We start from the raw sequence: 12,657 nt of genomic DNA, 5'->3' as shown, positions 1-12,657 counted from the left end.
AAGGTGTTAAACAACTGAAAGGTTACAGGTGGAAATTCATTACCCAACTCCAAACAAAAACAAAATTAGTATTGATCATGCTTTATCTGAAGAACAAGTATCCCCTTTTGTCAAGATCAAATAAAGGCCCAAATATGAGGTTACTCCACATGCTATTCCAATGACCTGCTTGCAGATCCCATAGAGCACTCTGCCTTGCAATCCCATGTTTAAATGTATGCTGCTTTTACCAAACTTGTGTAGCTCCACTAGCAGCAGAGCTCCCAAAAATACAGGAAACTCACAAAGGCTCCCTCCACGGAAATCTTTAGTAAAAGGCTAAAGATTTATACGCAATGAAGAGAAACTCGAGCTGTGAGCCATAGCCTTTGGGCCAGTACCCTAACACTACTGTGCCATAATAATCAACAAGGGTAACCTCTGGTGCAGGTTCCTCCTGGATTGCTTTTTCTCAGTGGACCATTCCAATTGGGAGCATTTAAGGTAATACCTTTTCCCTCTAAAAATTAAAACAATCCCAATCTAAAGAGAATCTCACTGAAGCTGAGTTCAAGTAAAATCCCTAATGGAAAGCATAACACATATTAGTTGACTTCATTACAACGTTTGATAGGGTAATTCTGGAGTAAGGTGTTGAGGTAAAACAAGAAAGTTGTGCTTTGTGCAAACATGTTGTGACATTAATATCATTGCCATTTGTTCTGAAGAGTAAGACATAGAACATTTATATGGAAAAGGGCATGGCCCACACAGCACAGAACCAAAACATCCTTTACACTGATATACATCATGTGGATTTCTTCCATGGGCATCTCTCAGGTGTGAGTAAGAAACATTTCCACTCAGTCTTTTCAGGGCACAGGCTAGTAACATGTGACAATGTGATTCAGTGTGAATCACAGTAGTTTTCAGGAACAAAGAAAGAATAAAGGTGTCAACACACCATTGATTGCGATCTGATATGACTCACCAAAACCCTGTTTTTCACCCTACTCTAATAAACATCCAAGGCCTTTAGCACAGAAGAAAACAGTGCATGCTATTGTTTTAATTCTTTGTTGAATTGATGAAAATGCATCATACTCCTTGAACCTTCATGTGATTGAATTTTGTAAAGTCATTACATATCCTAGATATGGAGATGCTGTTTGCCCAACTTGGCACCATGACTGGAAGCACAGTTGGCACGCCGTTCCTCGTTAGTATAGTGGACAGTATCTCCGCCTGTCACGCGGAAGACGGTTGATTCGACGGGAGTTTGCCATTTTAGGGCTTCCGAACAATAACTTGTCAATTCTAATTGAGTGGTGTGTTTGCACCTTTAAGCGCCATTCGCGATGTTTCCCTGGTTGCCAAACACTACTTTGCACAAGTGCTTGTTTCTTTAAAGTGTTTGTCATATTGTAAGCAATAATATTCTTGTGAACAGGCAGGTTTTGCACAAACTGGCAATCGGCTCAGGGGCCACGATTCAGAGGCACTTCCTCGTTGGTCTAGTGGACTGTGTCTTGGCCTGTTACGCGTTAGACCTGGATTGTCTTCCCTGATGGGTAGTGTCATTTTTTGGGTTGCTAAACATCTTGGATCACATAAACAAGATACTACTTTCAAGCTGCTGAAGAAATGAGCCATTTCATTATAACAACATCTTGAACCAAATGCAATGCGTTGGCCAGGAATCGAACCCGGGTCAACTGCTTGGAAGGCAGCTATGCTCACCACTATACCACCAACGCAAGCAGAAGCAACATTTAGGCCATGTTTTATAGAATTGCGTACATATAAAAAAAGCAGAGAACATTCCTTGGTTAACAAAATACTAGTTTATACCCACATTGAAAATGCATGCCTGCTGTCTGTATCCCGACTTATCCATCTTGTGGAAGAGAGTACTCCATTTAATGCTAGACAGACCTTAAATACGTGCTGCTTACCAACACTTTTAAGGTGTTAAACAACTGAAAGGTTACAGGTGGAAATTCATTACCCAACTCCAAACAAAAACAAAATTAGTATTGATCATGCTTTATCTGAAGAACAAGTATCCCCTTTTGTCAAGATCAAATAAAGGCCCAAATATGAGGTTACTCCACATGCTATTCCAATGACCTGCTTGCAGATCCCATAGAGCACTCTGCCTTGCAATCCCATGTTTAAATGTATGCTGCTTTTACCAAACTCGTGTAGCTCCGCTAGCAGCAGAGCTCCCAAAAATACAGGAAACTCACAAAGGCTCCCCTCCACGGAAATCTTTAGTAAAAGGCGAAAGATTTATACGCAATGAAGAGAAACTCGAGCTGTGAGCCATAGCCTTTGGGCCAGTACCCTAACACTACTGTGCCATAATAATCAACAAGGGTAACCTCTGGTGCAGGTTCCTCCTGGATTGCTTTTTCTCAGTGGACCATTCCAATTGGGAGCATTTAAGGTAATACCTTTTCCTCTAAAAATTAAAACAATCCCAATCTAAAGAGAATCTCACTGAAGCTGAGTTCAAGTAAAATCCCCTAATGGAAAGCATAACACATATTAGTTGACTTCATTACAACGTTTGATAGGGTAATTCTGGAGTAAGGTGTTGAGGTAAAACAAGAAAGTTGTGCTTTGTGCAAACATGTTGTGACATTAATATCATTGCCATTTGTTCTGAAGAGTAAGACATAGAACATTTATATGGAAAAGGGCATGGCCCACACAGCACAGAACCAAAACATCCTTTACACTGATATACATCATGTGGATTTCTTCCATGGGCATCTCTCAGGTGTGAGTAAGAAACATTTCCACTCAGTCTTTTCAGGGCACAGGCTAGTAACATGTGACAATGTGATTCAGTGTGAATCACAGTAGTTTTCAGGAACAAAGAAAGAATAAAGGTGTCAACACACCATTGATTGCGATCTGATATGACTCACCAAAACCCTGTTTTTCACCCTACTCTAATAAACATCCAAGGCCTTTAGCACAGAAGAAAACAGTGCATGCTATTGTTTTAATTCTTTGTTGAATTGATGAAAATGCATCATACTCCTTGAACCTTCATGTGATTGAATTTTGTAAAGTCATTACATATCCTAGATATGGAGATGCTGTTTGCCCAACTTGGCACCATGACTGGAAGCAAGTTGGCACGCCGTTCCTCGTTAGTATAGTGGACAGTATCTCCGACTGTCACGCTGGAAGACGGGTAGTTTGCCATTTTAGGGCTTCCGAACAATAACTTGTCAATTCTAATTGAGTGGTGTGTTTGCACCTTTAAGCGCCATTCGCGATGTTTCCCCTGGTTGCCAAACACTACTTTGCACAAGTGCTTGTTTCTTTAAAGTGTTTGTCATATTGTAAGCAATAATATTCTTGTGAACAGGCAGGTTTTGCACAAACTGGCAATCGGCTCAGGGGCCACGATTCAGAGGCACTTCCTCGTTGGTCTAGTGGACTGTGTCTTGGCCTGTTACGCGTTAGACCTGGATTGTCTTCCCTGATGTGTAGTGTCGTTTTTTGGGTTGCTAAACATCTTGGATCACATAAACAAGATACTACTTTCAAGCTGCTGAAGAAATGACCCATTTCATTATAACAACATCTTGAACCAAATGCAATGCGTTGGCCAGGAATCAAACCCAGGTCAACTGCTTGGAAGGCAGCTATGCTCACCACTATACCACCAACGCAAGCAGAAGCAACATTTAGGATATGTTTTATAGAATTGCGTACATATAAAAAAGCAGAGAACAGTCCTTGGTCAACAAAATACTAGTTTATATCCACATTGAAAATGCATGCCTGCTGTCTGTATCCCGACTTATCCATCTTGTGGAAGAGAGTACTCCATTTAATGCTAGACAGACCTTAAATACGTGCTGCTTACCAACACTTTTAAGGTGTTAAACAACTGAAAGGTTACAGGTGGAAATTCATTACCCAACTCCAAACAAAAACAAAATTAGTATTGATCATGCTTTATCTGAAGAACAAGTATCCCCTTTTGTCAAGATCAAATAAAGGCCCAAATATGAGGTTACTCCACATGCTATTCCAATTACCTGCTTGCAGATCCCATAGAGCACTCTGCCTTGCAATCCCATGTTTAAATGTATGCTGCTTTTACCAAACTCGTGCTGGTCCACTAGCAGTAGAGCTTCCAAAAATACAGGAAAATCTTTAGTAAAAGGCGAAAGATTTATACGCAATGAAGAGAAACTCGAGCTGTGAGCCATAGCCTTTGGGCCAGTACCCTAACACTACTGTGCCATAATAATCAACAAGGGTAACCTCTGGTGTAGGTTCCTCCTGGATTGCTTTTTCTCAGTGGACCATTCCAATTGGGAGCATTTAAGGTAATACCTTTTCCCTCTAAAAATTAAAACAATCCCAATCTAAAGAGAATCTCACTGAAGCTGAGTTCAAGTAAAATCCCCTAATGGAAAGCATAACACATATTAGTTGACTTCATTACAACGTTTGATAGGGTAATTCTGGAGTAAGGTGTTGAGGTAAAACAAGAAAGTTGTGCTTTTTGCAAGAACTATATTGTTAGGGGTAATAACAGTTATGATCCGGACCAGATATGGAGAAAGAAAAACCAGGAGTCGAGAAGTTCGATTAAAGAATCAAAATTTACTGAAGTATAGTCTGCAGTGAAATTAGTAGAGCCAGCGGCAAAGTCTCACGAGGAGATCTGTTGTGAACTTTTTCTTCGTCGTCGAAGCAGAGACCAGGAGACGTTGGGATATCTTTTAAGCAGAATTTACTCTTTATTGAGAAGTCGCTGTTGCGTCGCTGTAGTCATCCAAGTCTGACTCTATAACTCAGTACGATAGGGTTTTATACCTTTCAAGGGTGAGGGGACTTGATTATACATAGAGGTGGAGACACTCTGAAACAAAGCATGTAAATGAGGTACAGGAGTCACCTCGTTAAAGGAAATTCCCCAGCCCTGATCTCATCAGCATAACTGTGATTTGCAACTAATCTAATCAGCCGGACTATTTAACGACTGGGTCAGGGGCTCCAAGAGTCATTTAAAGACAAAAGGTGATAGTCTCAGCAATCCGACTAATTTAACTTACAATAGTGAGATCAGGACAGGCAGGAATCTCCTGCTGGAAAGCCTGACAGGCAGGTCTATGACATTCATTTATACCTCAAATAGTAAATTCAATCTACTAAACTTTCTCAGTTTATAAACTAATGTATTGGAACCTAAATTAAACATTTAATAAATTTGTAATACAACAAGATCAAAAGCCAACTCGTACCTTACACAAAATCTTACATCAATTATACCATTTGCAAGGACGTACATTCCTTTATTTTACTCCTGATTGGCTAAAAGAACATAAAGTCACAACATATAGATAGTTAAATGGCCTGTCAACATTAATCAGCGCACTTGTCGTCCGCGCCCGAGATTTACATCTGAAGTGACCTCGCAGATGGTCGCGGGGCGTCTTCGAGTCGGCCTGGTGTGCATCCCTGGGTTCAAAACCTAGGTAGAAGGTCAAACGCACAAACAAAACACTGACGAATGACAGTTCTTCTCTGGGCACAAGTCATCCAGAGCACACATTATCAGGCCATTTGAACCAAAACAGAGAGATAAAATATTCACTCCTTGGGCAGAGGCGAGGGGTAGAAATAACATACATTTCTTCCCTAAAGAAATAATAAGAGAAAATCACACTTCTACTATTCAGGTAGTATTGCATTGGACTTTAAACCATATACTTAATCATAGAAAAGTAACGATCAAACACAGAACATATGTTTAACATTCTCCCTGCCCCTTCTCATCACAGCTAAGCTTATCCCCAAAGGACCTTCAGACTACGGGCAGGACAGAGAGAGAGTCTCTGGAATGTTCCTTAAAAGACACTAGTTAACATTCCAACACACATAAGATTCAAAGTATATTTCAGTTATGCATAAGAAAATAGAATTGATTATGTGATCATGCATATAGTTAATTCATCACTTTATTAAAGAAGTGAAGCAACAGAATATAGATAGATATTGATATAAAAGGATATATATATATGTATTGAAATATCTGAAGAGACAAGGGATTTCGACCCTCACCCTTCAGTCCCCCGTTTTAGACCAATGTGGGGTCCAATACCGCCACGTCTGGTCTACCAAGTGAGGTCACTACGGAAGGTGGAGTGGTAATGCATGCTTCCCTGACGGGTCACACTTGTCTCTTCGCCTCATTGCGGACATGCTGGATACTAAAAATTCCCAGTCCCCACGTGAAGGCTCTCCCACCTTCGACTCACAACAGGGCATGGATGTTATCCTTCTTAAGTTTCTCTTCCAAGCCTGTCGTCAGTTTTCTCAGTCGGTTCTCCTCCTCGGAAGGGTTCAAGTTACTGCAAGCAGACCTGCATACATAAGAAAAACAGAAACAAACACACATCCACACACACAGACAGAGGACACCCACTCCCAAAAGAGCTCCAAAAGCATATAACACATATTTAACAGCTCCCATGACCAAATCCTTATCATTTATTGTTGTTTGATACTCATCAGACCCCGGTTATTCTCTAATCACAATATTGCTGTATATATAGCTTTGGGCTACATCTTTAACGACTTTGTTGTAACCAAGTTCATTCTTAGCTTTGGGAAGATAGTATGACATGATGTGGCGAGGATCAGGAGCACTTGGGTATAACGGAAGTTTCACTGCTTTTCCACCTAAAATCATATGGGAGTCATTCACATCTGCTACCTGACGCCTCCTTCGTTCTGCTCTACTCTCACCTTTTCTAGATTTTAACAAATATCGATTAACCATATCCATTCGTATAGAGCATGCACTCATGTTTTCACGAGCTATGTGGTCAGGGATCCAGCTCATTGAACTGAAATCTCCTTCAAACAGGTCAACGCCTCCGCTCCTCATCCACCGACCTTTTTGCATAATGAGAGTAGTATCAGGATAATTTGGGGAGTGACCAAGCCAATAGGTCACTGTCTCATTTCCGTCCAGACGATAACAACGATCATTTACCTTTTGGTACATGGTCGGAATTAAATTTAGACCCTCAGTTGAATTTAGACATGGGTATTGTACCCATGATGGACGGTTATCGTTCTCCTCGCAATCCCAATGAGTTGAAAACGCATGGAATCTCCCTGTCCAAATTGAAATTTGAATCCACATCAAAAATGATAAAGCGATCAGAATTAAAAATACCAATGAGAGCGGAAGTACCAATCGGATGAAAGCTCGTTTCACTTTCAGTCACCTCTCACTACGCACTTCTTGAAGAATTAGCAGCTTCAGTATGTCGTCGGATTCAGCCATCTGTAATGATAAAACATTGGTTCTAGAATTCTAGAATTTTAACATACACGACAGACATTTAATGATCCCGAGGTAGTAAGTTGTTACACTTTTCAAGTGGTTTCACCTGTGACCAATGTCTCCATACTGTACCCAAAACACCCCTGTCCAGTAGAACAGAGGTGTTAGTGGTCAATACCACCTGGTAAGGCCCATCAAATTTCGGACCTAAGGGGGAAACTATCTCCCGCTGTAACATTACATTGTCACCTATTTCAGGCAAAGCAGGCATGTCTTTTTGCTCAACATTATCTCGATCTGCTTGTCGTGTGCTAACACTAACCTGTGTGTCTCGCAGACTGTCATCCAAAGCTTTCAGATAATTTTGTAAAGCGTCTTTTAAAGGCCCGGATGGTCCCTCATGTTGCAAGGGGGCATCCCAGGGCAGCCGCATGTAGCGACCTGTCATTACCTCAAAAGGGCTGAGCTGTGTAGTCTTGTTAGGGCTGGCTCTCATGCTTAACAAAATCGCTGGGACAGCTGCATGCCACCCTTTCCCCCACTCCAACAATCTCTTTCTCAATGAAGTTTTAAGCGTATGATTAGTGCGTTCAATAGATCCGCTAGATTGGGGCCTAAATGGAATGTGAAAGTGTTGCCTCACCCCCATCAACTTCATGACATTTTTCATCACCTTCCCAGTAAAATGTGTACCCTGATCTGAATCAATTTGTAAGGGCAAACCCCATCTTGGGAAAACTTCATTCAACATAATCTTGGCGGTTGCATCTGCGGTGCAGTTTCTCAGTGGAAATGCCTCAACCCATCTGGAAAACAGATCAACAATCATTAGAATGTATGTAAAACCTCCACTAGGGGCAGTGGACCTATGAAATCAATTTGGAGGTGTGTCCACGACCCTTGAGGTCGAGGGGCATGTCCTAAGGGAATTTTCATCTTAGAAGAAGAATTAACCTTAAGGCATACTAGACATCTCTTACAAAAATCACTGCAAGAAGCCCTCAGTCGTGGCCACCACCAGGTTTTGGAAATCATTGCATGTAGTTTTTCAGGACCTGCATGTGCCAAACCATGATACAAAGACATTAGTTCAGTTCTAGCAGAAACAGGACAAACAACACGCTCATGAAATTTCCACAGTCCTTCTGCATTTTTCTGAGCTCCTAATTTTGTCCATTGTTCTATCTCTTCAGGGTCATCCTCATCATAGAGTTTAAAAATGTCTCTGGGGTCTCACTCTCCTGAGGAGCAAGAGCCATAACACTCACGCAAGTCTCAGTCCGTGTTGCAGCCTCTCTGGCAGCTGTGTCAGCAGCTCGGTTTCCTGTGGCCTCAGGAGATTTGTCCGTTGCATGTCCAGTGACTTTGATAACTGCTCCTGTTGCAGGAAGATCACAGGCATTCATAAGTTCTTTTACCTGCTGTTGATGAGAGATCGGCAGACCGGCAGTGGTTAGAAATCCTCTGCGTCTCCACACAGGGCCGAAGTCATGAACAGCACCATATGCATAACGGCTGTCAGTGTAAACATTGACTCGTTTCCCTGGCCATACTGCAATGCTCGTGTCAATGCGACCAGCTCGGCCACTTGAGCCCCTCCTCCTGAAAGAGAACCACATTCAACAGTTTCACCATGTTCATTTACAACAGCCCAGCCAGTGAAGCATTTTCCCTGTTCATGAAAGCTGGAACCATCCACGAACAGCTTCATGGCATCGGAAAGTGGTTCAGATTGAAGAGGGCTCTGACTGTCCGTCTCGATCAGTCGGGCACAGTTGTGTGCAGTTCCTTCTTCTGGAAGTAAGGAGGCAGGGTTGATAGCAGTTTCTATGTCAATATTTATATCCACATTTTTACTCAAGAGAGTGGTCTCCCATTTAGCTCGTCTTTGGTTAGAGATAGAGCCTAAACGAATGTTTGTTAACAGTTTCAAAATCTGGTGTCTAGTGTGCAGTATCACCTTCTGATGAGTCACAATGTCCTCTGTAATCTTTACAGCCCATTCTGCACAGTCGCATATCAACAGGCACGGATGCTGTCCTGCCATTGAAACAGGAATAGGAGCTGAGTAATAGCCTACCATCCCATAGGAGTTTCTTCCTGGAACCCTTTGACCCAGGGCCGCTGAATAGGATCGAGTTCCCACCCATGTCCATAGATGGAACAGCCTGCTGGCATCGGCATGACGTAATGCTGGGGAGGAAGCAAGAGTTTCTTTGATACTCACAAACGCCTCCTCCATCTCCTCAGTCCAGTCGATCAGCTCTGATCCAGGTTTTCCTCCTTTCAGCGCCTCTGTGACCGGTTTAGAAAGTTCAGTGTATTCAGAAACATACTGGCGGCAATAATTCAAAAGACCCATTACTTGCCTTAGACCAGTAACCGTGTTTGGTTTTGGAAGTTCAATGATAGCTTTAACTCGTTCAGGAGTGATGCGTCTGCCGTGCACACCCACAATTTGCCCCAAATAAGTCACTTCAGGCAGTGCTAGCTGTGCTTTCTTCAAGTTTACTTTGAATCCCCCGTTTTGGGAGGGCATTCAAAACAGTGTACAGCAGTCAAATGTTTGAACTTGGTTGGACTAGCAATTAAAATGTCATCCACATATTGTAGGACAACAGATCCGTCATATTCAATTTGTTTTCTTACCGGATCGATGAAGGATGCTAGTACCTGATGAAACAGTGTGGGTGAGTTGCAGAAACCTTGTGGCAAACGACTCCATGTCCATTGGCAACCCCTGCTGGTGAAAGCAAATCTGCCTTGGTCCTCCTTGGCTAGGGGACAAGTCCAAAAACTATTAGAAATGTCTAAAGCAGTAAAAAGACAATGTTCAGATCCTATCTAGTGTAGGATAGTTGCGGGGATGGCCACCAGAGGGTGCATTTTCTCAGACACTGCATTCAGAGAAGTGTAATCAATAGTCAAATGCCAGCTCCCATCCGGCTTTTTGACAGGCCACATGGGGGAGTTAGTGGGAGAGGAACAGGGAATCACAATCCCCTATTTGCATAATTCATCTACAACAGTGTCAGCCCCCTCTCGAGCATCATTTTTGAAAGGATATTGTCTTCTGGCTTCATGCAAAGGACCTGGGATGCTCAGTGGCTGAATCTGTGCTAAACCACAATCATATTTATCTTTTGCCCATACATCAGGAAATTTGGAAATTATAAACTTCCACTCAGAGCGAGTCTCAGCTAGAATAGCAGGTTCAGCCACTGCACATCTCTGCTCATGGTGGGGGCCACACTGAGATAAGCGAATTGTTTCATTGCAGCCAAGCACTAGCTTATCTTGAGAAAGCAAAACATCAGCTTCGAGTTCTTTCAGAATGTCAACACCGATTAGAGTCCCTACAGTATTTTTCCCTACCCAAAATTCAGTCCAATAGACTTTTCAGAGTTAGAAATGGTTAGAGGGATAGGAACAGATTTATGATATACATTTGTGCCATTTAGACCTTCTATGTTCAAAGTTTCAGAAGTGATCTCAAGATCGAGATCTGTAATTGATACAGTCGCGCCCGTGTCAATCAAAATAAGGCATCCTTCACACTCATCATCGGCTAGCTGGAATACAAAATGAAATGTTAAGAAGATTGCTAGAGACTGATCACCTCAGACCAAATTTTGACATAAATGCTCCTATACTTTTGCTGTGTTTCACGCCTGCACTTATTTAGCCCAATCTGTTGCTTTAATGCATTCTCTCACAAAGGGGCCCAAATCTGCTCACAGCAGACCACATTCATTTTCATTGTGTTTTTTTTTCTTCAATGAAAGTGAATGGTGACTGAGACTGAACGCTCTTTGGCCTTGATCACTGATAAAGTGTCTCAGTGTTCCCTGTTATCAAAATAGAACTGCATTTGTTTTTCTGTCAGGCAAGCTGAGAGCACACACACACACTTTTTCCCAGAAAATCTTATCACATTTCAGTCTCATTTTTCACAGCATTTTCTGCTTTTTCACAAACAGCCTCGAAACCCTTACTTAAACTACACAGATCACAGCCGACTTCCTGCCCAAAAATTTTTGCCACTCTATCACGCTGGACAATCAAACTAGACCATCCGTCCATCATATTTGGAATTGCCTTTTCATGGTTTAACGGTATCCCACCCAGTTTACAAATCCATGAATAGGCAAAAACGGATAGATATTTGGCCCTATCAGCGTCTTTTTTGTTCTGCAGCCAGTCAATCTGCTGCATGACGTTCCAATCAGAATCAAACCCCTGACTGACCATTTTCTTAATGAGCTGTGCACATTTCTTTGATGTGAGCTCGTCAGAGCAGAGCTGTTTACAGCGTGTGCCTTGCTCGTTTTGGTCAGAACTACTTAGAAAATTCCCTTTATCAGACATTTTTCTTGGTCACAGTTGAAAATCACTACCGAAAAGATTTTAGCAGCAAATATTTTACGTGGATAAATTAACTATAGCAGCAACAACTGGATTTCTACACAATACACCACAAAGTATTCTTCACAAACATCCTGGTCACATATACTGATCCATACCAATTCGGGTCACAATTTATTTATTTACTTGGGACCGCTCCTGATGCATCCCTGGCAAAACAATCCCTATTGTATTTTATTTTTATTTTATAACTAATATCTGAATCCCTAACTGCCCGATTCACTAAGCTCGGGGTACCCCTATCTGAGGTGGAAGAGATTGAGCAGGTTTACGGTGCCACTGGACCTCCCGTCCAGGGACGCACTCTGCCGGGGTGGTGCTACACCAGTGCCCACCTGGGCACCCCACAGAGCACGTTTCACTTGCGCTGTTTGCTGTTTTAACCCTTAACAGCTCTCTCAGCGACTTCTTATACTCTCAATAGTATAATTAAATTACTCTTCACTCGCCTCGTCGGAGTGAAGCTCTCCCGCTCCCCTTCAAAATCTCTTCCAGTCAGACAGCCCTAACAATTAATAAAAGCTTCCTACCTTGTTTGCTGATTTGCCAGAGATGTCACCATGGAGTGATTGCCCGCATTCTCCACCAAACTGTTAGGGGTAATAACAGTTATGGCCCGGACCAGATATGGAGAAAGAAAAACCAGGAGTCGAGAAGTTCGATTAAAGAATCAAAATTTACTGAAGTATAGTCTGCAGTGAAATTGGTAGAGCCAGCGGCAAAGTCTCACGAGGAGATCGAAAGCCAACTCGTACCTTACACAAAATCTTACATCAATTATACCATTTGCAAGGACGTACATTCCTTTATTTTACTCCTGATTGGCTAAAAGAACATAAAGTCACAACATATAGATAGTTAAATGGCCTATCAACATTAATCAGCGCACTTGTCGTCCGCGCCCGAGATTTACATCTGAA

The 12,657-nt window shown here is 42.1% G+C and overlaps 1 protein-coding gene and 4 non-coding genes across 6 annotated transcripts in view; all 5 read right to left on the bottom strand.

The window, feature by feature from the left end:
- The window catches only part of LOC127644551 (gastrula zinc finger protein XlCGF57.1-like), a 532,867-nt gene that overhangs the window by 236,837 nt on the left and 283,373 nt on the right, over window positions 1–12,657 (bottom strand). The gene's annotated exons all lie outside the window — the stretch shown is intronic.
- Window positions 242–355, bottom strand: LOC127645875 (U5 spliceosomal RNA). Its single transcript, XR_007970842.1, has one exon. It is a non-coding gene; the product is annotated as a U5 spliceosomal RNA (small nuclear RNA).
- On the bottom strand, window positions 1,665–1,736 carry trnag-ucc (transfer RNA glycine (anticodon UCC)). The gene has a single exon. It is a non-coding gene; the product is annotated as a tRNA-Gly (tRNA).
- On the bottom strand, window positions 2,186–2,300 carry LOC127645847 (U5 spliceosomal RNA). The gene has a single exon (XR_007970816.1). It is a non-coding gene; the product is annotated as a U5 spliceosomal RNA (small nuclear RNA).
- trnag-ucc (transfer RNA glycine (anticodon UCC)) lies at window positions 3,600–3,671 on the bottom strand. The gene has a single exon. It is a non-coding gene; the product is annotated as a tRNA-Gly (tRNA).

Source organism: Xyrauchen texanus, chromosome 6 (genome assembly GCF_025860055.1).
Source record: "Xyrauchen texanus isolate HMW12.3.18 chromosome 6, RBS_HiC_50CHRs, whole genome shotgun sequence".
NCBI classification, from domain to species: domain Eukaryota; kingdom Metazoa; phylum Chordata; class Actinopteri; order Cypriniformes; family Catostomidae; genus Xyrauchen; species Xyrauchen texanus.
Note: the sequence above shows the minus strand (reverse complement) of the source record. Positions and strands in the feature narration are given on the sequence as shown.